Here is a 22,884-nt window from a genome sequence, read left to right as displayed (position 1 = left end):
CCCTTCTCTGGTTCATTCCGTAATCTGGTGCCTCAAAGGTATCAGGCAACTTCGCATCAGTCATACTCTTACTTTGGAGGCTCACGTGTTCTCAAAGCGGCAGCCTCTTAGGCCTCGTCAGGAACTCAACACGATAATCCAGGTGAAACGACTTCTTCCCAAGCCTCATTGCAATTAGAGAACCCCAGAGACGTTTCGTGGCCATCTGTCAAACTGCAACTTGGAGAATGCTGAATCCGACATAACAAACTAATCGATCCAGAGGGCTCTTCTCATTTACATCGCTGGACTATTTGTCCTTGTTTTGCCAGCACGATCCTAGTTTACTCTTGTTTTTCAGGTGTGATCATTAATACCCCAATTTCGCTTTTTTTTTTTAATTTTTTTTAACGTTTATTTATTTTTGAGACAGAGAGAGACAGAGCATGAACGGGGGAGGGGCAGAGAGAGAGGGAGACACAGAATCGGAAGCAGGCTCCAGGCTCTGAGCCGTCAGCCCAGAGCCCGACGCGGCGCTCGAACTCACGGACCGCGAGATCGTGACCTGAGCCGAAGTCGGCCACTTAACCGACTGAGCCACCCAGGCGCCCCCCAATTTCGCTTTTTAAAAAAGCATCCCAGCTTGTGTGGTGAATTACACAGTCAGCTATGAGCAGCTGACTTTGGCTATCCAAAGTTCAACAGCAGGTGCAGAAGAAATGCTCCACGTGTTCCCTTGCTTTGCCTAAGCAGCTCTTCCAAAGGTTGCTTCTGATCTAGAACCGTGTCAGTTCCATCAGGCCTCCCAATCCTACGCCGGGCCTGCTAACTCTCTTTTGGCATTCAGTACTCTTTCACCTCCCTGCTCTGTATCTTGCCCTCTGTCGCAGAAGATGCAAACTCGGGACTCCCTTGCTGGACTGAGGTCCATAGAGTCTTAGATTCCATGCTAAGACCCACTGGCATGAGGTTTCAGAGGCAAATGAGAATCACAAATACATTTGCTTCTTCTTGCGTAAATGGCAAGCAGATTCTTGGATCCCCAAATGCATGCTTTTTGTTGCACTTCTGCATCCCTCAGCCACTTAATCTGCTTGGAGGCTGAAAAGGATCTGTGAGGTTGGCGGTGAACTTGCTACAGATCCCTGACCCTGGGCGGCAGCGTCTCTGGAAGCTTCTGCTTGACGTGCATCTTCTTTACTCCTTCCAGTGCTTTGTTATTTGCTTGCTTGCTTGCTGATGCTTTACCACATCTATTGAGCTATGATGGATATGATTAACCCTCTTCTTTGTCCCCAGCCCCAGGCAGCTAATGATCTGCTTTATGTCATTATAGATTAGTTTACACTTTTAAGTTTTGCATAAATGGAACCTTTACAGTATGTACTCTTTTTTTTTTTTTTTTGTCTGGCTTCTTTCACTCATCATAATGTTTTCTGAGATTCATCAATGTTGCTGCAGGCATCAGGTTTCATTACTTTGTCTTACTGAATAGCATTCCACTATATGGCTGTACCTTGTTCCCCACACACCCATGGATGGACACTTGCACTCGCTTTGTTTCCCATTTGGGTTATTACAAATAACCAAAGCTACTATGAACATTCCTGCAAAGCTTTGTATAGACCTATTTTCGTTGTCCTTGAGTAAAGAATTAAAGAGTGCAATGGCTGGCTCTTTTCTGTGGCACCTCAAAGGCAGTAGGCTGCCTCAGGATGAAGTTGAACATCTCTTTCCCAGCTATCGGCTGCCAGAAACTCATTGAAGTGGACAATGAACACAACTTCATACCGTTTTTGAGAAGCATATGGCCACAGAAGTTGCTGTTGATGTTCTGGGTGAAGAGTGGAAGAGTCATGTGGTCTGAATTCGTGGTGGCAATGACAAACAAGGCTTCCCGTGAAACAGAGTGTCTTGACCCATGGCCGTGTCCACATGCTTCCGAGTAAGGGGCATTCCTGCCCTAGGCCAAGGAGGACTGGAGAAAGAAAGTGCAAATCTGTGTGGGGTTGGACTGTGGATGCCAATCTCAGTGTTGTCAACTTGGTCATTGTGAAAACAATGGGGAGAAGGATATTCCTGGACGCACCAATGCCCCTGTGCCTCATCGCCTGGGGCCCAAAAAGGCTAGCAGAATATGCACACCTTTCAATCTCTGTAAAGAAGATGATGTCCACCAGTATGTTGTGAGAAAGCCCCTAAGCAAAGGGAAGAAACCTAGAACCAAAGTGCCCAAGATTCGGCGTCTTGTTACTCCACGTATCCTCCAACACAAACTTTCACGTGTCACTCTGAAGAAACGGCGTACTAAGAAAAATAGGGAGAGGCTGCAGAATGTGCTAGACTTTTGGCTAAGAGAATGAAGGAGGCCAAAGAAGAATGCCAGGAATAAGTTCCCAAGAGACGGACGCTGTCCTCTCTGAGAACTTCTACCGCTACGTCTGAGTTGAGTCAAAAATGAGATTTTCTAAGAGTAACAAATAAATAAGATCAAACATGTTTTAAAAAGAGTGCAATGGCTAGACCATAAGGACCAAAAGTTGTTCAACCTTGGAAGAAATTTCCAGTTGCTCTGCCTCTTCACCAACCCTTGTAATTGTCGTTTTAATTGTATCTGTTCTAATAGGAGAGGAGTAGGATGATCCACATCTCCGTCAAGACCTAAAACTGGGGCACGTGGGTGACTCAGTAGGTTGAGTGTCCGGCTCTTGATTTTGGCTCAGGTCATGATCTCACAGTCTTGGGATTGAGCCCCATTCAGGTTTGTGCTGAGTATGGAGCCTGCTTAGGACTCTCCCTCTCCCACTGCCCCTCCCCTGCTCATGCCATCTCTCTCTCTCTCTCTCTCTCTCTCTCAAGACAAAAAAAGACTTAAAAATGGCCACATTCGCCTGGGGAGATTTTAGGTAAGATATACAAAATGGTAGGTAATGGTGAAGGGTGAGAGAGAACAGAATGAATCATGGAATGGGGTGGCCATGGGGAAGGACTTGGAGAAAATACCCTCTCTTTGCCCTGTGAGCCTCCAGAATTGAATGTGGAGTTATGAGGAAAGTTATCAGGTCAGTGTGAGAATGCTCTTTCAAGACTTAAAGAAAGCCCCTTTTGTCCAACCAGAGAACCTTAGCTTCCCCAGAATCACCCCCACAGGGGTGTGAAGAGTGGTACTTTGTGATTTCAAAGCCATATCATGGCCTCCCCAGCATCCACCACTCTATGTTGATGTCCGAAGTGGTTCCCTGTGATGCCCGAGGCCCCCAAGCCACCATTGGCTTGGGTAGTGCTTAGCTGATCAATCAAACTGAAGAATGTGGCTCTTCGTTGCCCTGGGGAGGGTAAACATAGGGAGGTCAGAGGCTCTGAGTTAGGCCAGTTCTTGGTTTCTTCATGGCTAAGGCAACCAGGAAACCTTAGAATCCTAGAATAATTATAGTACAGTAAACTCCAAAGACCAAAGGGAGGAAGACGAGAAAGACCCTCTGTCAACCGAGGTCCAGAGATGAAATCAAGGTGACATGACTTGAAGCAAGCTCTTCTTCTTCCCCTATTGACTTTGTCTCCCAAATCCTTTACCCTCTCCTTGCCTGGCACAAGACCCCTGATCGGTCCACATCCTTCTTCACGATGTCCCGCTTCCCAGTTAGTCCTATCCTCTTTCTCCAAAGTAGTGCCCTGGGCTGACTCTCTTGCCCTTCCAGGCAAGATCAAAAGGCCCTTTCAAGGGAACCTGAGAAAAGCAATCTCAAACATCTACCACTCATTCAAAAAAGCTTAAAAGAGCATAAAGCCAACAATATTCATCTGTTACCATAGGATGAATAGAAATGGCATCAAAGTAAGAGAAGGAATCAAAATAAGAGATAAGACCAAAGGTCCCAGAACAAGAGACCCCGGAGAAACCCACCACTTCACATAACTTGTGCGACCAGCAGCTGAATAAAAAAGGCCAAGACCTTAGAAACATCTGTTGAGTCTCCAGAGGCCTGGTTTCTGAGAAATGGCCAACCACACAGAGGCTGAGTCTTCTACGAGCAGGGTAAACTGATGGCTATGATTAAAATAAAAATCAAGTTGTGAAAAGATGGTATTTTGTGTGTCTCTGTGAATTCTCCGTGTGAGAAGGGAGGGATGTGGGGTCCCTGGATAGTGGGGGACCAGACCGTCAGGTCCACAGTTGGCCAGACATTAGGGATAAGGACCAGGTTAGAACTGAGCACTGAAGATAAAGACCCCTGCTTAACACTTTATCTCCAGGACAAAGAATAAAAGGATGTGAGGTTACTACATTTGTTTGGGTGTGAGGAGCAACATTAGGGTCTAGATTACCACAACCCAGATGGGAGGAGGGTTTGACATGCGGAAGGTGACTGTGACTATGATACTTTCCCCCCAAAAGGCAAAGCAATGACTTCCTGGCCACCTACCGTATCGTGGGGCTCTCTGCACCCCACCACCGTACGCTGTAAGCTAAAGGTGCTCAGAAGTCACAAAATGCTCACCTTACGGAAAGTCACCGTCGGCGCCCCCGAGGACTGAAATAATGGTGGGAGGGAACCTAATCCAATACTGATTAGGTTCCTTCCTTGCTAAGAAACTGGGGGTGGGGTGGTGGGAGAATTCCACTCCCAGGACAGGTGATAAGGAAGATCTTTGCAGAGTTTTAATACAACTGTAAAACCAAGTAAAGGCTGGTCTTCTAACTATCCCCACACCCCAGGCATTTCTAAATAACTACAGTGACGAAACACTGTTCCTCAATAAAGTCTTTTGTTAGTTCAAATTGTATTCTTTTAATTGAAATTCAAGTTAGGTAACATACAGTGTAGTCTTGGCTTCTGGAGTAGAACCCAGGGATTCATCACTTACGTACGACACCCAGTGCTCATCCCCACAAGCGCCCTCCTTGATGCCCGTCGCCCACTTAGCCCATCCCCCCACCCGCCTCCCCTCCAGCCACCCTCAGTTTGTCCTCTGTATGTAAGAGTCTCTCATGGTTTGCCTCCCTCTTAGTTTTTATCTTTTTTTTCCTTCCCTTCCCCTATGTGCATCTGTTGTGTTCCTCAAATTCCGTACATGAGTGAAGTCATGTGATATTTGTCTTTCTCTGACTGACTGATTTCACTTAGCACAATACCCTCTAGTTCCACCCTCATTTTTGCAAAAGGCACGATTTCATTCTTTTCCATCACCAACTAGTATTCCATATACCACATTTTCTTTATCCATTCATCAGTCGATGGGCATTTGGGCTCTTTCCATAATCTGGCTATTGTCGATAGTGCTTCAAATCAGTATTTTTGTATCCTTTGGATAAAATTCTAAACATTTAAAAGTATAGGTTTATTCTACGACTAAACAAAAACTAAGCTGAATTCAAAAATGGCCAAAGGATTTTTTTATATATATTTCTCCAAAGAAGATATACAAACAGCCAATAGGTACATGAAAAGATGCTCAATGTCATTAGTCGTTAGAGAAACACGCGAGTCCAAATCGTGAGGTACCACTCCACACACACCAGGCTGGCTAGTGTGCAAAAATTAAGAAGAACTGCTGATGAGAAGGAAAATGGTGCGGTCGCTGTGGAAAACAGCTTGGTGGTTCCTCAAAAAAGTAAGCATAGAATGACCATATGGCCCAGCAACTCCTCTTCTAATTATATACTCAAAAAAATTATATGCTCAAATACTTGCACACCAGCATTCACAGCAACATCATTCACGATAGCTAAAAGGTGAAAACAACATAGGGCCCGTCAACGGATGAACGGCTAAACGAAACACGGCACATACGTGCAATGGCAGAGTATTCGGCCCGAGAAGGAAGGAAATGTTGACACCTGCTACAGCATGGACAAACCTGGAAAACGTCATGCCAAGTGAAATCAGCCAGGCACAAAGTGACAAAAATTGTATGATTCCCCTTATATGAGGTACCTAGACCAGGCAAATTCATAAATACAGACGGTAGAATAGAAATTACCCAGGGCTTGGGGAGGGAGGAATGGGGAGTTACTGCCTAATGTGTACAGAGTTTCTGTTTGGAATGATGAAAAAGTTCTGGAAATGGATAATGGCGATAAGTGCAGTGTGAATGAAAATGGTTGGGGGGGGGGAATTTTATTTTTACCACAGTAAAAATGCAAAAAAAAGTTTATGTAATATTCCAAACGGCTCATTTTTAGTACTTATCCTTTAAAAAAATCATTGTCTTCTGCAACGGACTTAATTTGGAGAAGGCCCTGTTCCACTGCTGGCCTCAATGCAAGCTGGCAGTTACCACTGCTCCTTCAAATAGAAACTTCCTAATGGTTCGGAATTGTTTGGGATGACTTCCAAAACACTTCCAGTCTACAATCCCGCAGGTCATATATGTAATACACACATCCCACAATTAAACAGGAGATTCCAGGGGCGCCTGGGTGGCTCAGTCGGTGAAACGTCCGACTTCGGCTCAGGTCATGATCTCGCGGTCCGTGAGTTCGAGCCCCGCGTCGGGCTCTGTGCTGACAGCTCAGGGCCTGGAGCCTGCTTTGGCTTCTGGGTCTCCCCCACGTGCACTCTTTCTCTCTCTCTCTCAAAAATCAATAAATATTATAAATAAATAAATAAATAAATAAATAAACAGGAAATTCTAAATACACAATGCTATGACAAAGATTTTAAAGGTAAAGACACGGGGTTGGCTTGTTTCGTGAGCGCCTAGGAAACACTTCAATACTTTCGGGTGTCGCTTTTAAGCTTTGTCCGATGGGACCAGAGTAATATTCGGTCTAGGGTAGTTTTCCCCAACCCCGGCTGCAAACCCCCCTGCGTGCACTACCTCGTGTTATCACAGAATACCGTGTACCCTATTCTCAGCCCTGTTGGAGCCCTGAGCACTGTTCCCCCGAAACCCCTGGGGTGGTTCCTTCCTCGCCTAGGGTAGTTCCTTCACCCACATTTGCTCACGAGGGCCAAGGAGTGGTCTGCCGAGGACTGCAGGGGGGCAGCTGTAGATCCCTGGCCTTCTCTCATTCTGTCTCTCTCCTTCTCCCCTTCTCTACCCGCCTCAACTCCTTCCCTTCCGGTGCTCTGCCCCCTGAACTCCAGCCACCCTGATCAGCCTGGACTCCCAGCTCTGCCTCTTCGCCTCGGGGGAGCCACCGGGGTCTTCCCGGGTTTCCTGTTCTGGCACCACGACCCGAAAGTCAATCCAGGTGGTAAGTGGGGTCCTCCTGGGGCACACCTTGTTTTTATCCCGTCTCACGGACATCGCTGGCCTTCGTTAGCCAACGGCCGATGGCCTGCACACCGATACTCGATATACTTCGTCTGTTTTGGTTTTGGTTTTAGTTGTTCCCGATAGGAGGGTAAATGAAGTTCTTGTGACTAAGTGGCAGTCTTATCCCTTGCAACAGCTTGGAAAAGAACTAATTTACTGCAATAAATGCCTTCCTGTCTGAAAAACTTAGAATGGTTCCTGTTTGGCTAATGGGATACTGACTACGGGTGTGCCTAGAGTTTGAAGTAAATGATGGAACAACACAAGCGGAAGCTAACATTTATTCAGTACTTACTGTCTACTGGGCAAATTGAAATTGCTCAGTGGACATTAGCTGCCTCTGAAGGTTACCCATTTCATTTACTATTTTAGTACATGCCTGTGTAATTAAATTGCATTTATTCGTAACTATAACATATTAGTATATAAGGAGGGGATGTAAGGAGTAGTGGTGCTGGCAGTAAACCAGGAGCCAAACAAATTCCAAACGCTAGCCAATTTACGGATTTATTTTTCAATGTTTATTTATTTTTGAGAGAGACAGAGCACGAGCTCAGGAGGGGTGGAGAGAGAGGGAGACAGAGGATCTGAAGCAGGGTCTGCACTGACAGCACAGAGCCCTATGCGGGGCTCAGACTCACGAACCGTGAGATCGTGACCTGAGCCAAAGTCGGACGCTGAACCTACAGAGCCACCCAGGTGCCCCTAAATGCTAGCAAATTTAAACAATCGACCTTTGACATTCGGTGGCTAAATAATTATATATTGTCTCAGTGACTAGTTACACAGAGTCCTTACGGCACTTTGCTTGCTTTATATTTCTAACACTTTTTAAAAGTAGGGTATTCCAGGACTGCAGAATCTGATCATAAAAGTGGAATTTCATTTTTAACCATGAATATAAATTACAAACATAATGAGATTTTTATAGAATATTTTGAAAATGCAGAAGCTTCAAGACAAATTAAAATGACCAATAATCCTGCTGCCTGTCGATATGAATCCTCATGGTCAGGGAACCTGGATGGCTCAGTAGGATAAGCATCCGACTCTTGATTTTGGCTCAGGTCACGATCTCGTAGTTCGTGAGTTCGAGCCCCGCATCTTGCTCTGTGCTGACAGTGCAGAACCTGCTTGGGATTCTCTCTCTCTCTCTGTCTCTCCCCTGTTTCCTCTCTCTCTCTCTCTCTCTCTCTCTCTCTCTCTCAAAAACCAATAAATAAACTTGAAGAATTATCATGGTCGGCTTTATATTTAACTAGTATTTATCGAAATGCAACTTTGAATGTTCATCTAAATGTGTGTATATGTGTGCATACTTAAGTTTCTCGTAAAATGATGTTGATATGGTATTTGTTATGTGCTTTTATGAACCGTAAGATCTTATACTTTATGCTTCTTGTGCCATTTTATAAAGATTGTTCTTGAGAAAATATAGACTTGTTACTCATGTACTTGCTTCCGTTTTCAAAGAGAAATCCTTTTACTGTTCCACACCATAATAATTTTGGTCTATCCTAAGAGAATCTGTCTCTTTTGTTTAGAAGTTGCTTACGAAAACATCCCTTTTAAAAAGACGATAACACAGCCAGTGGTGTGCCGGAGGGTTATCATTCCACTTTGCAAGAGCTGATAATAAGCGTTTCTTCCTAATACTGCATTCAGTGATGTCGCGGTGGTTGCCTGAATGCAACCGTGGGGGTATTTGCAACACAGAAAAGGGGAAATGGTACAGACGAGGGCCACTTATTTACTGTTTGTGAATATCAGATGTGATTTGTGCTAGGGAATTTTTTATACATGACTACGCATCTAATCTCCCCCAATTCTGCATGACTTGGATTTGATTGTCCTCATCTGGCAGAAGGACCAGTTGAGATGCACAGAAGTTATGTTATTTGCCCACAATCAAACAGCCCATGTATGTGTGAGTGCTTGGCTTTAAAGCCAGTTTTCCCCCCTCTCTGCCAAATGGAGAGCTCCACCTGGTTGTTCCATCCTGGAATGAATGAGAAGATCTTTTTCTTTTTAATTTTTTTTTAATGTGTATTTATTTTTGAGAGAGAGAGAGAGACCCAGAGTGTGAGCAGGGGAGGGGCAGAGAGAGAGGGAGACACAGAATCCGAAGCAGGCTCCGGGCGCCGAGCTGTCAGCCCAGAGCCCGACGCGGGGCTCAAACCCATGAACCTTGAGATCATAACCAGAGCCGAAGTCAGACGCCTAACTGACCGATATTAGAAGAGTGCTGACTGTGTGAATCTAGAACTGGTAGGCTATTGACAGCGGAGGAACTTGAGCAGGATTCTGTGTAACGCGATTCCCCACAGAAGGAAATTCTTTGAAAAGGTCACCCAGACTCCAAGTGAGATGAGCAAATCCATTCTATTACCCGACAGCACACATCTAGCTGTGTGGCTTTGGGCAAAGGGCTTCCCCTTGCTGGGCCTCAGCTTTCCCGTGTATAAACCAGGGCATCTCAAATACTTCAGGAAATTGAAAATGAAATAATGACGCACTTATTATCAGACTGGCAAAAATCAGAAAGCTGGATAATGTCAAGTCCTAGTTGACTTGCTGGGATGTTACAGTGTTGATAGGAAGGAACGTTGTTGAGAATAATCTGACACTAGCTAGTCAATTCAATATATGCAAACCTTACAACCCAACAATTCTGTCTGTGGGGATTTATCCCAAAGACATTTCCCCACAGCTCCATAAACTCTATATAACGTATACATTATGGATGAAAAATATAATAGCGTGGTAAGAACCACAAACATTGCTGAGGTTTATAGCTGAAATCATTCCCTGGTGACATCAGAAACCTTTTTCCTGTTTCACATTCTAATTGCAAGATACACTAGGGCGCGCCTTGGTGGCTCAGTTGGTTGAGGGACCGACTTTGGCTCAGCAGAGAACCTCTGTCCCCTTCTCTCTCTGCCCCGCCCCCACTCGCATGCATGCTCTCTCTCTCTCTCTCAAAGATAAAATAAACATTAAAAAATATAGCAAGATACTTCCTGCCCTTATTAAGCCTTAAAGGCAAGATATTTACATGCGTCTGGACATTTTGTAAATTGTTTTAGAGTGTGGAATATACAATCTGATGTTAACTTCATTTTGAAAAATTTTTTTTATCTTAATTTTTTTTTTTTAACGTTTATTTATTTTTGAGACAGAGAGAGACAGAGCATGAACAGGGGAGGGGCAGAGAGAGAGGGAGACACAGAATCTGAAACAGGCTCCAGGCTCTGAGCTGTCAGCCCAGAGCCCGACGCGGGGCTCGAACTCACGGACCGTGAGATCATGACCTGAGCCGAAGTCGGACGCTTAACCGACCAAGCCACCCAGGAGCCCCGAAAAATTTTTTTTAAAAAGTAAAGGACACTTCAATGAAATAAAGCGAAAACTTTTCCAGAGTGCCCACTTAACACCAGATCCTCTGCTAAGCTTTGCAGATACGGAGATATCGAAGGTAGAGTCCCTGACCTCAAGAAGCCTGCATGACCTCAGAAAACATTTTAGAAAAAAACTAAAACGCGGATTTTTTTTTTTTTCACCCATCAGCATCAAAAGAGAAGCTCAGTTCAGATTTTAAGTCGATGATATGGTTATCTTTTATCTGGACTGCAGCTCTCTAATTAAATCTTTCTGGCACTTTAACTCCAGGGAAGCCCAGTTGATGATTCAAAGTCAGTCACTGAATGTGATTTAAAATCAATAAGAGTGAACAGCACCCTGGCTGTGCTGTCCTTTCAAAGGAAGTGGGAGCACTTTCATGCCTTGTTTGTAGAAAATCGATTCTCTCAAGCAGCTACCAGGCTGATATGGACAGAGAGAGCTTATGTCTATGGGCAGGCCAATGTTATTATCCCTGATCTGCATACATTATAACCATTTGACACCTTTGCACTTGAATGCTCTGCTGTGGGAATTGCTGGCCTGTTTACAGTTAAAGTGGAAGGTTTCTGTGCCTCGAGAGCTGAGGTTGACCAAAAGCAAATATTAGAGTGCCTTGTTTCCCAAACGAGCCCCGCCCCGGTATGTACTTAAATGTGTGTGGATACTTTGTCATATTCCACAAAGAACTGAGGTTGCTTGCACTTTACAAAGGATCCGGGGATACATGGGACTGAAACAGGAAAACGTGAATAAGAAGCCATGAACAGAGAAAACATATAGCCAAACAGAACAACTACAACAAAAGATCAGTATCAAATGGGTGTATTTCCCCGTGCACAGGATAGCATATTAGACATGTCATTTCCTATTCCAGAAGCTATTATTTGCTCCTTACCAGTTACAAAGTATGGTGCAAACGCTTTAGACTAATACAAAAGATCGCCTGCGAACAGGCTTCAACTTCTCTTTCTAGCCACATCCATAACAACCCCTACTCAAGCAACCTATGCTCCAGAAAAGTTGACTAATGCAATGATTTCCCCGAGACTCCTCTGTTTTCCTCGGCACCTATATCCATGCTATCCTCCGCGAGCCCAAACCTAGCATTCTTCCAAGCGCAGTCTAACTGCCACCTCCCAAAGTCTTTTTCTCAATTACCCACTAAGTGGTAATTTTTTATTCTCTCTACTCATTTATTTTACCGTTTACTACATGCCGCCTATATGATAGTTATCTGAATACGCGGCTTACCAGAAACACGCCTCAAAGGGGTAAATTTTTTTTTAATTTTTTTTAACGTTTATTTATTTTTGAGACAGAGAGAGACAGAGCATGAACAGGGGAGGGGCAGAGAGAGAGGGAGACACAGAATCTGAAACGGGCTCCAGGCTCTGAGCGGTCAGCACAGAGCCCGACGCGGGGCTCGAACTCACGGACCGTGAGATCATGACTTGAGCCGAAGTTGGACGCTTAACTGACTGAGCCACCCAGGCGCCCCATCAGAGGGGTAAATTTTTAAAAAATCAACGCTGTGATGTAAATTCTTATCAGAAGTAGAGTTACCTAGGCGTATAAGGCTGAGACAATCACTCTATTCTGCCAATTACATCTAAGAATCTGTTTTGAAAATGTAATAAAATAACATGGACAAACTGAAGAATGGGTAGGAGTCGGAAGATGCTAATTAACTTCATTAATTAATATTGAAGAATAATTGACATAGAAGAGGTGAAAGTTATTTCAATCAGAGGTTTCTCTGACCGGAAGTCAAGACGAACTCCATGTCCTTGCATCAATACCACTCCTTTGCAGAAACAAAGGCAAAGCCCAACAAAGTGCTCGTGGACTCACAATGACAGCGCCACACCGCTGGCTCTGACGCTTTTTTCAGCAGAGGTCCAGAGGCAGCCTATGTGCTGAGAGTGATAAACAGCCCTCTGCAGGACTCCACCCATCCATCATCAGGAATCAAGTGGGAGCTCCAGAATTCTACCTGCTCCTGGCAAGTCCCCTGACCCCCACGCCTTTCCTATAGGCTTGTCACCTCTTCCTGCCTTGTGATCATCATGATTCCATTTCATCCTGCCTGCTCTTCAACTAATCGTGTTGGGAACCTGGATCTCTACACGCAAAAGGATAAAATTAGAGCCTTATCTTACACCACACACAAAAAGAACTCAAAATTGATTAAAGACTGGGGCGCCTGGGTGGCTCGGTCGGTGAAGCCGCTGACTTCAGCTCAGGTCATGATCTCGCCGTTCGTGAGTTCGGGCCCCATGGCGGGCTGTGTGCTGACAGGTCAGAGCCTGGAGCCTGCTTCGGATTCAGTGTCTCCCTCTCTCTGCCCCTGCCCCGCTCACGCTCGTGCTCTGTCTCTTTCTCTCTCTCTCTCTCAAAATAAACAAACATTTAAAAAAAAACTGATTTGAGATTTAAATGTAAGACATGAAACTATAATACTCCTAGAAGAAAACATAGGGGAAACTTCATAAGGTTGGTCTTAGCCATGATTTCTTGTATGTGATACCAAAAGTACAGGCAACAGAAGCAAAAATAGAAAAGAAGAAGCACATCGAACTAAAAAGCTTCTGCACGGCAAAAGAAACAGCAAAATGAAAAGGCCACCTACAGAATAGGAGAAAATATTTGCAAATCGTATGTCTGATGAGGGGTTAGTATCCAAAATATGTAAATAACTCATGTAACGCCATAGCAAAAGAAACAAAAACAAGAAAAAAAAATCCGATTTTAAAATGAGCAAAGGACCCGCGTAAACATTTTCCAAAGAAGACATGCACATGGCCAACAGGTACATGAAAAGATGCTCAATGTGACTGATCATCTGGAAAATGCATATCAAAACCACAACGAGGTATCACATGACACCTGTTAGGACAGCTATTATGAAAAGCACAATAGTTAACAAACGCTAGCGACGGTGGAGAAAGGGAACCGTTGTGTGCTGCTGGTGAGAGTGTAGATCGGTGTGGCCATCATGGAAAACAATATGGAGCGTCCTCAAAAATGAAACATAGCAACTACCATATGATCTGGCAATTCCACTGCTGGGTATAGATCCGAAGAAAATTAAATCTTGACCTTGAAGAGATATCTGAACTCCCATGTTTATGGCGATATTATTCGCGATGGCCAAGATAGGGAATTACCCTAAGTGTTTATCAATAGATGAATGGATAAAGAAAATGTTTTATATGTGTATAGTGATATGGTATATATTATACATATATGTACATATATGTACATATATATATATTGTATATGTTGCACATATAATGGAATATCATTCGGCTATCAGAAAGAAAGAAATTCTGTCATTTGCCACGATATGGGTGGACCTCGAGGACATCACCCTGAGTAAAATAAGTCAGGCAGAGAAAGACAAACACTGTATGATATCACTTATATGTGGAATCCAAAAATTCAAAACTGATAGAGACAGAGAGCGGAGTGATGGTTGCCAGGGGTTAGGGGTGGGGGAAACGGGGAGATGTTGGTCAAAGGGTACAAACTTCAGGTATATAAGATTAACAAGTTCTGGAAATCCAATGTATGGTACGGTGACTGTAGATAATAGTGTTGCATTATATACCTGAAAGCCGCCAAGAGATGAGATCTCACAACATGAGTGAATTTCGAGAGCCTTATACCAAAGACGGAGAAAGACAAATGCTATAATGATCTCTCTTATATGTAGAATCTAAACAAACAAATAAATCAAGCTCATAGATATAGAGAACATATTGGTGCTGACAACGACAAGGGGTGGGAGATGAGAAATAGTTGAAGGGGATCAAAAGGTAGAGAGTTATTAATAAATAAATAGTTCTTATCACAAAGAAGAAATGGTAACTGTGTAACATGATGTCGGGGCCAGCTAAGACTATACTGGTAATCATTTTGCAATGTATACATGCGTCAAATCAACACTCTGTATACCTTAAAGTTACACAATGCTATACATCAATTATATGTCAATAAAACTGGAAAAATTATTTATTTTTGTTGTATTTTCTATTTTAAAAAATTTTTAAATGTTTACTTATTTTTGAGAGAGAGAGAGGGAGACACAGAACCTGAAGCAGGCTCCAGGCTCCAGGCTCCGAGCTGTCAGCACAGAGCCCCACGCAGGGCTCGAACACACAAACCGCGAGATCATGACCCGAGCCGAAGTCGGACGCTTAACCGACTGAGCCAGCCAGGCGCCCCTGGAAAAACATTTTTAAAAAATGATCAAAAGATGTAGGAAAAGATGTTCAACATCACATGCAAATCACAACCACAGTGAAATATTCCACCTCACACATATAAGAATGGCCATTTTAGAGAGAGATAGAGATATGAGTATAGTTATACAAATATATAAATACATATCTTAAACAGTAAATAACAAGTGTTGGTAAGGATGTGGAAAAATTGGAACCCTTGTACATAGCTGGTGGGAGTGCGAATTGGTGCAGCCACTATGGAAAACAGGAAAACTATATAGAGGGCCCCCCCCAAATTAAAAATGGAACTATCATATGATTTGGCAATCCAATTCTGGGTGTTTTTCCAGAATAATTGAAATCAGGATCTCAAAAAGACATTTGCATTCCCATGTTCATTGTAGCATTATTTACAATAGACAAGAGGTAGAAACAATCTAAATGTCCATTGATGGGTGGATGGATACAGAAAGTGTGGCATATGCATACACTGGAATATTATTCAGCTTTTAAAAAGCAGGAAATCTGGTCATATGCTACAATGTGGATGAAACTTGAGGACGTTATGCTAAGTGAAATAAGCCAGCCACAGAAGGACAAGTGGAATCATGCAGTAATTGAAGTAGTCAAACTCAGAGAAGCAGAAAGTAAGAATGGTGGTCGCTAGGGATTGGGGGTAATGCAAAATGGGAAGTTTCTGTTCAATAAGTACAGAGTTTCAGCCATACAAGGTGAGAAGGTTCTAGAAGTCTGTTGTACAAAAGTGTGTATATAGTAAACAAGACTGTCTAGAAATTTAAAATTTGTTAAGAGGTTAGATTTCATGTTACGTGTTTTTTACCAAAATAAAAGCATAGATTTCATCTTGTTTTATATATATATTTATGCCAGTTACCACAAGAAGCTAAGAGTCCTGAGTCATTCGTCCTTTCTCTCCTGGACTCTAAAAGGCATAGTGCTTCTTCTTTTCTATTTCTCCCACCTCTCCTCAACTCCCGAAACTCATTCGCTGGATCCTCTGGAAATGATCACCACCAACATAAACCCCGCTGTGTGCAAAAGATCTCATCTTTCCACAGCATAGACCCCATCGTCCCCCCTTGTTAGAGGTGTTTACAGACCCTTGACTCCCTGTCACCCTCTCCAACTCAACTCATGCCCTAATTCTGGGGAATTTCAGTGTAAATACAGATGGTCCTACCAGTCCTCTGTTTTCTCATTTCCTTTTCCTTTCCTCCAGTGAACTTGCTTTTCTCTTCCTCATAGTCAGTCACACCTATGGCCACATCCTAGACTTTATCATTTGCAACCACACTCCTTCATAATCCCATTCCTTGACCACGACCTTCTAACTGTCCAACTTGCTCTCTTTGGTACCACATCTAAAACATTCTTTGACCCCCCTCTAGCGTCTCTAATACACTGAACCTACACTCTTTGGATTTCTGCCACCCACTTACATCCTCAGATGCCTCCTTATCCAGATTATATTATATAGTCAACGATCAGAATCATTAATTGCACGCACACCTCTTCCTAGCTGCACTGTTGTGCTTATTTGGGTTAATCACAACCATGCTATGTTCATATTTCAAAAGTTTGGCCAAGAGCTCAGGAGCGCATGAACTCAAGCATTGTGGATGTGTTAGAGGGGGCACCCTTGAGTTATGGGAATGGAATTGACAAGATCTATTGACAATGGGTGATTAAAAAGGGCAAGGACTAAGGATGGCTTTTATATATCTCTCCTGGGAGATGGAGTGTAGCTAGTGGAGATATTAACTGGTTTAGGTTAATACGAGGGAGGACATGTGCACAGAAGAAAATTAATTCGCTTCCAGTCTTACTGGAGTTTTAGTTGCCACTGCATCACCCAAGTGGGGATGTCCAGCTAGTAGCTGAAAAATATGGTCTCAGAGCTCAGCAGACAACTCAGAGCAGGGGTTATTCAAGGATAGTAAGACACTAAATCCATATGAGAGAAAGAAATCATTCAAGGGAAACCACGTAAAACAAAACATAAGAAACTGCATCAAGAACTTTTCACTATTTATTAGTGTACATCACACTGTGTAATCAACGCACTAGGATCTAACTCTCCCCCAAAGAAGCACATCATAGAAAAATAGAGATACATTTAACTCTATAATAACAAGCTATACAATTCCTCTAAAATTCTCACTTTTTGCATTGTTCCAAAGGGATGCATTATTAGAAAAAAACGTTTTCTGATGAGAACCTGACCTGTTATAAGAAAATGAATAGCTCTATTTTATTCTCATATATTTTGGTCCTAAGGGCTTTTTACTTATGATTTAAGATCCACTACAGTCAACTATTTACGTTAGGATCTCTGTAAACAAAGCCCCTACCCAAATACTGCGTCATAATGCCTGAACTATTCTGATCTTCATACAAACTCCAGCATCTGAAGAGGTTATGTCTGTCCTAAGTACTGGAAGAAAGGGAGCTTTATCAGAAATCAGCAAATGCTCATTAAATCCTAAAAGATTAAACATGCAGGCTGGGGCTCAGTGACTGTGCTTGGTCATTTTCCCGTTTGCTTTCAGAAACATTCTTCACTCAAATATAGCATCATCATTCCTGTAACAGGAACAATGCTATTTCCTGAAGTTATCCTGAAAGTCAAAGGCAAAATTGGGTTATAAACTTGGCCCAGCTTTTTATTAGTCATGTGATGTTCACAAGTCACTTGACCTCTCCAGGACTCAGTTTCCTTATATAAAATATTTTTAAAATACCTAATATAATTATCAAGAGGATAATTATAAATAATATAAAAGACTGTTGAGTAACATATAAGATATTAACTCTCTCCAACGTACTTCGACTAAAACAGGAGTTTTTCTTTATTGTGCTTACTGACGTAAGTGTCCGGTAGAATATAAGGCACAAAAGAGGTATTCAACAAATATTTCTTGGATGCATCGATTAATTTGACTTTATTTTACCCACTTTAAAATCCTTCAAATTGCACACTAAATAAAAAGTAAAAAATAAGATATATGGAAAAACATTTACATCAATAAAGATGTGCAAAAATACTTCTTGAAGGCCATGGGATCACAGTAAAGCTAGTTGTTTTAAATGGGAAACATCAAATTAGAACAAGCAGAAAATCTTGAAATACAAATGAGGAGAAACTCCATGCCATAAATTCTAATCATCTCGATTTTATTTTTTTTTTAATTTTTTTTCAACGTTTTTTATTTATTTTTGGGACAGAGAGAGACAGAGCATGAACGGGGGAGGGGCAGAGAGAGAGGGAGACACAGAATCGGAAACAGGCTCCAGGCTCCGAGCCATCAGCCCGGAGCCTGATGCGGGGCTCGAACTCATGGACCGCGAGATCGTGACCTGGCTGAAGTCAGACGCTTAACCGACTGCGCCACCCAGGTGCCCCAATCATCTCGATTTTAAAATGAGCTTATAGTAAGAAACAAAAATAAAAACACAATACAGTAAAACCTTGGTTTGCGAGCATAATTTGTTCCGCAAACATGCTCGTAATCCAAGCCACTTGTAGTTTCAAAGCGAATTTCCCATAAGAAATAATGGAACCTCACATGTTTCATTCCACGACCCAAAAATATTCATATAAAATGATTACAAGACTGTAATAGAATACAAAATGATAAAGAAAATGCAAAACGTAAATAAAGCCAAATTAACCTGCATCTAACCTGCAAAAACCTTCGTGGCTGGTGTGAGAGAGACAAGAGAGAGGAGGGTGATTGTGTAGGACAACTTTCACTGTCACGAATGGAATCACTTATCTATTGGCTCGATGGAACCTTTTTCTGCATGGGGGCCATTGTAATACACTCGCACGGATGTTGACTACGGTATAGTATTAATAAACTCTGGTCATATGCTGTATTGAATGTAACTGGCAATAAGGCAGCAGAGGAAAGGGTCTCTATCTGCAGGCAGCCTGGCCTAGAAGGAAGCAGAGCGTTCCTAAACTCACTCTTGTATGGAAAAGCAAAGGACTGTCCATTGGTGATTTGAAGTGACAAAAAACACACCAGTACCAGGTGTGGGCGCTTTCCAACGTTCTGAAAAATCACTGATTTCTGCCAAACACCACGCCTGAGACTGAGCATCCAAGCATGCGGGGGTGATCACTCACAATCCCGCAAAGAGAGTGAGAGTGAGAGAGACAGAGAGAGAGAGAGAGAGAGAGAGAGAGAGGAACCATTGGCTCAGTTGTGATCATGTGATGTTCGGCATCATGTACTACTTGTAATGCAAGACATCGCTCATTTATCAAGTTAAAATTTATCAGAAATGTTTGCTCATCTTGCAGAACACTCGCAAAACAAGTTACTCGCAAGCTGAGGTTTTACTGTAATCTTTTACCAGGAGGTAGGTTTTTTTAACGACTCTTTTTAATGCATTCGTGTGTCTTTTCCAAATTCCATACTTTCTTCAATTGCTTTCCTAAGCTAAGAAACTGGCTTTGCCATTGTCAAGTATTTCTTACCTCTCAAGCATGCCACCTGTGGTTGCTGTGCAGCAGATGGTTTTTCATTTGGGAGGCTTGGATAGTGGGGAATTTTTTCATTAATAAATGTTGCAAAAGGCCTATTTTTTAAAATTTATCTGTGTATCAGACTGGAGATGATCAACATCCCTTTACAAAGATCTTTTACTTTTCATAAATTCGTTTTCCTCTTGCTTTTGGTTAATGTTAACTGCATGTCCTTTTTAATAGGTTTATCTATTTCAGTTGTTCACATATGTTTCCCTGAGTTCATTTTGGTTTTTCCTCTTCCACTGAAATATCTACACTCTCTCAGTGTACTTTGTTAATAGACAACATATCGCTGGGTCTTTTTTTATCCACTGTGTCAGTATGTCTCTTTTAATTGGTGTATTTAGACCATCTATATTTCTTTTTTTTTTTTTTTAACGTTTATTTATTTTGGAGACAGAGAGAGACAGAGCATGAACAGGGGAGGGGCAGAGAGAGAGGGAGACACAGAATCCGAAACAGGCTCCAGGCTCTGAGCTGTCAGCACAAAGCCCGACGCGGGGCTCGAACTCACGGACCGCGAGATCGTGACCTGAGCCGAAGTCGGACGCTTAACCGACCGAGCCACCCAGGCGCCCCTAGACCATCTATATTTCAAGTGGTTATTCTTCTATTGTATTAATACCTACCATGTTTGTAACTGTTTCCTATGAGTTGCACTATTTTTGTGTCTCGTCCCCCCTTCCCATCTTGTTCTGCCTTCTCGGATTTTACCTGAACATTTTAATGAGTCCACTTTCTCTCCTCTCTCACCATATCGATCATACTTTTCAAAAATTGTTTTAGTGTTTGCCCAGGGGGTTACAATATAAATTTACGACTGACCCAAGTCAGCTCGCAGATAACATTCTATCACTTCGTGGATAGCGAAGGTCACATAACAGAATGTTCTCAATTCCTCCCTCCTGTCCCTTCTAACACTGCTGCCTTTCATTTCACTTTATCCGTACGCTTTAATTGTCTAATATGTTGTTAGTATTATTACTTTGAACCGTTATAATAGATCGATTAAACATAAGAGACTCTAAAACATAGAGAACAAACTTAGGGGTGCTGGAGGGGTTGTGGGTGGGGGGACGGACTAAATGGGTAAGGGGCATTAAGGAAGACACTTGTTGGGATGAGCACTGGGTGTTATACGCAGGAGATGACTTGTTGGAACCTACTCCTGAAATCGTTGCTGCACTATATGCTGACTAACTTGGATGTCAATTTAAAAAAAGAGAGTAAGTAAAATAATTTTTTTACCTTCATCTATTCTTTTTTTTTTAATTTTTTAACGTTTATTTACTTTTTGAGAGTCAGAGAGAGACAGAGCATGAGCAGGGGAAGGACAGAGAGAGAGGGGGACGCACAGAATCCAAAGCAGGCTCCAGGCTCTGAGCTGTCAGCACGGAGCCCGATGCGGGGCTCGAACTCACGAACTGTGAGATCAGGACCTGAGCTGAAGTCAGACGCTCAACTAACTAAGCCACCCAGGCGCCCCTGCCTTCATCTATTCTTAAGCTGCCTTAAAATACTTTTAGAAAAGTCTGTTTTCTTAGTTTGAGTTTCTTCGTTGAGCTGCACAGTTATAGCAGAGCCCTGGGTCCGATTATCCGTGTTTCTCTTGATTCCATACTCTTTCTGGTGCTGACTTCGTCCTCAGGATAGCTTTCTTCATATTCATAAGATAGTTGTGCCTTGCAAGTGGGGCCGCAGGATTTTTTGTTAATTGCCAGGATAGAACATGTTCTACTTCCCATAATATTAAACGTGTCTTAAGTTTACTTCTAATTTACTCCTAAACTCAATCACTCTGTTCAGGGATTATTTCCATCACCTATCCAGTTAGGCTCGGGCTAGCGCCTATCTCTGTGTGTAGGGTGTAGTTAGCGCACTGTCTTAGTTTAGTATTCCTCCGTGGGACTGCTATTACCAGCCACCCCTGAACGAATCACTGATTGGCCTAGGCCTGAATTAGGGGCCAGCTCCTGATTGACTCACCAAGGGCAGAAGATGGAATTATCCTCTGGAGTGTAGACCAATCGGAGTCTACCCCTAGACCTGAAAGTGGGGTTGATCCATTCCAAACCACCTCAAGTGCTATACAATTGGGGATGGGTGAGATGAATGTCACAGAAGCAACTATAACGTTTGCTGCCTAGACCAAATGCCGAAAGCTTTTTATAAGTGAACAGTTATAAATAAGGAAAAGACAAATACGAAATGAGGGAGAACAAAAGATGTAATCAAGAAATTCACAAAAAAAGAAATACTAGTGATCAACATCAATAAAATATGAAAAGATATTTTATCTTACTAGTAATCAAATTATATATATATATATATATATATTTAAGTGAGATTACTTTTTCACGTATCATGTTTGCAAACTACTGTTCCTGCGTAGGGTTGGCAAGGATGTGAGAAAAATGGCATTCTCATCTATTTTCAGTCAGACTATGAATTGGCAATAAAAAAGTCTTCTGAAGGGCAGTTGCCAATTGATATAAAAAGCCTTGAAAAGAACGTACATTTTTACTTAGCATTTTAATTTTTAGGCATTTAATCTAAAAACATTACCAAAGAGTTTGCAAGCATCTGTGCACGTGTTTCTCCACAGCAACATTGTTTGTGAGAGCAAAGATTGTGAAGACACATGAAAATCCACAAAAAGCACATTATTAAGCTTTTTTACGTTCTAGACGTCGCCCGATGTCAGGGACGCTGCAATGAACGGGACACGCACGGTCCCTGCCTTCACGAGACTTGGACCCAGGACGGGATGATGTGGGAATTCTGAACCCTGTAGCGATCGTTACGAACGATGACCGATAGGTGTGTGTTGACATGGAAATATTTTCCCGAAATACTGTGCTGAAAGGAAGACTGCAATACAGCTTGCAGACTTTGATTCAACTTCTACAAAAAAAAAAAAAAAAAAAAAAAAAAAGTGTACTGATTTATGTACATACGCCCATCTAACGGTATATATTATATACATTATAAACATTCGAGGTGGAACAGTAAGCACCAAAACATTAGCAGTACATATTTCTGCGAGACGGCATTATGGGCGCTTTCTCATCTCATTGGTGACAGTTCTTGCATTTCCAGACTGTTTTGCATTGAGTATATATTGATAATCAGAAAACGTTAACAAAGCTATTTCACAGCAGAGCGATACAGCCATTACGTTAACACATGCGCGGCCGTGCCTTTGCCCTCTTACCTCTTTGCGTCTCCGGGGCCATCTTTTCTCCCAACTCCCCCCTTCTACCTTCGATGGCGGTCATCGCCTACACGTCTACTCCCGAAGGACCGGTGCTTCCTTGGGCCTCGGCGCCTTTGCGAAGTCTCCCCGCCTCGCTCGGTCTGGAAGGCGCCTGCCCACCCTTTCGCTTGTCTACCTGCTTCGGGTGTGCGAGGAGTCGCCTCGGGTGTCTTTACTTCAAAGCACCCGTCCCCTCCCTC

At 42.7% G+C, this 22,884-nt stretch overlaps 1 pseudogene; it reads left to right on the top strand.

The window, feature by feature from the left end:
• The first annotated feature begins 1,539 nt into the window (after positions 1–1,539).
• On the top strand, positions 1,540–2,440 carry LOC109250488 (40S ribosomal protein S6-like; annotated as a pseudogene).
• The last annotated feature ends 20,444 nt before the right edge of the window (positions 2,441–22,884 follow it).

Source organism: Panthera pardus, unplaced genomic scaffold (genome assembly GCF_024362965.1).
Source record: "Panthera pardus isolate Hobbes unplaced genomic scaffold, ASM2436296v1 HiC_scaffold_27, whole genome shotgun sequence".
In the NCBI taxonomy this organism is placed as follows: Eukaryota; Metazoa; Chordata; class Mammalia; order Carnivora; family Felidae; genus Panthera; species Panthera pardus.
Note: the sequence above shows the minus strand (reverse complement) of the source record. Positions and strands in the feature narration are given on the sequence as shown.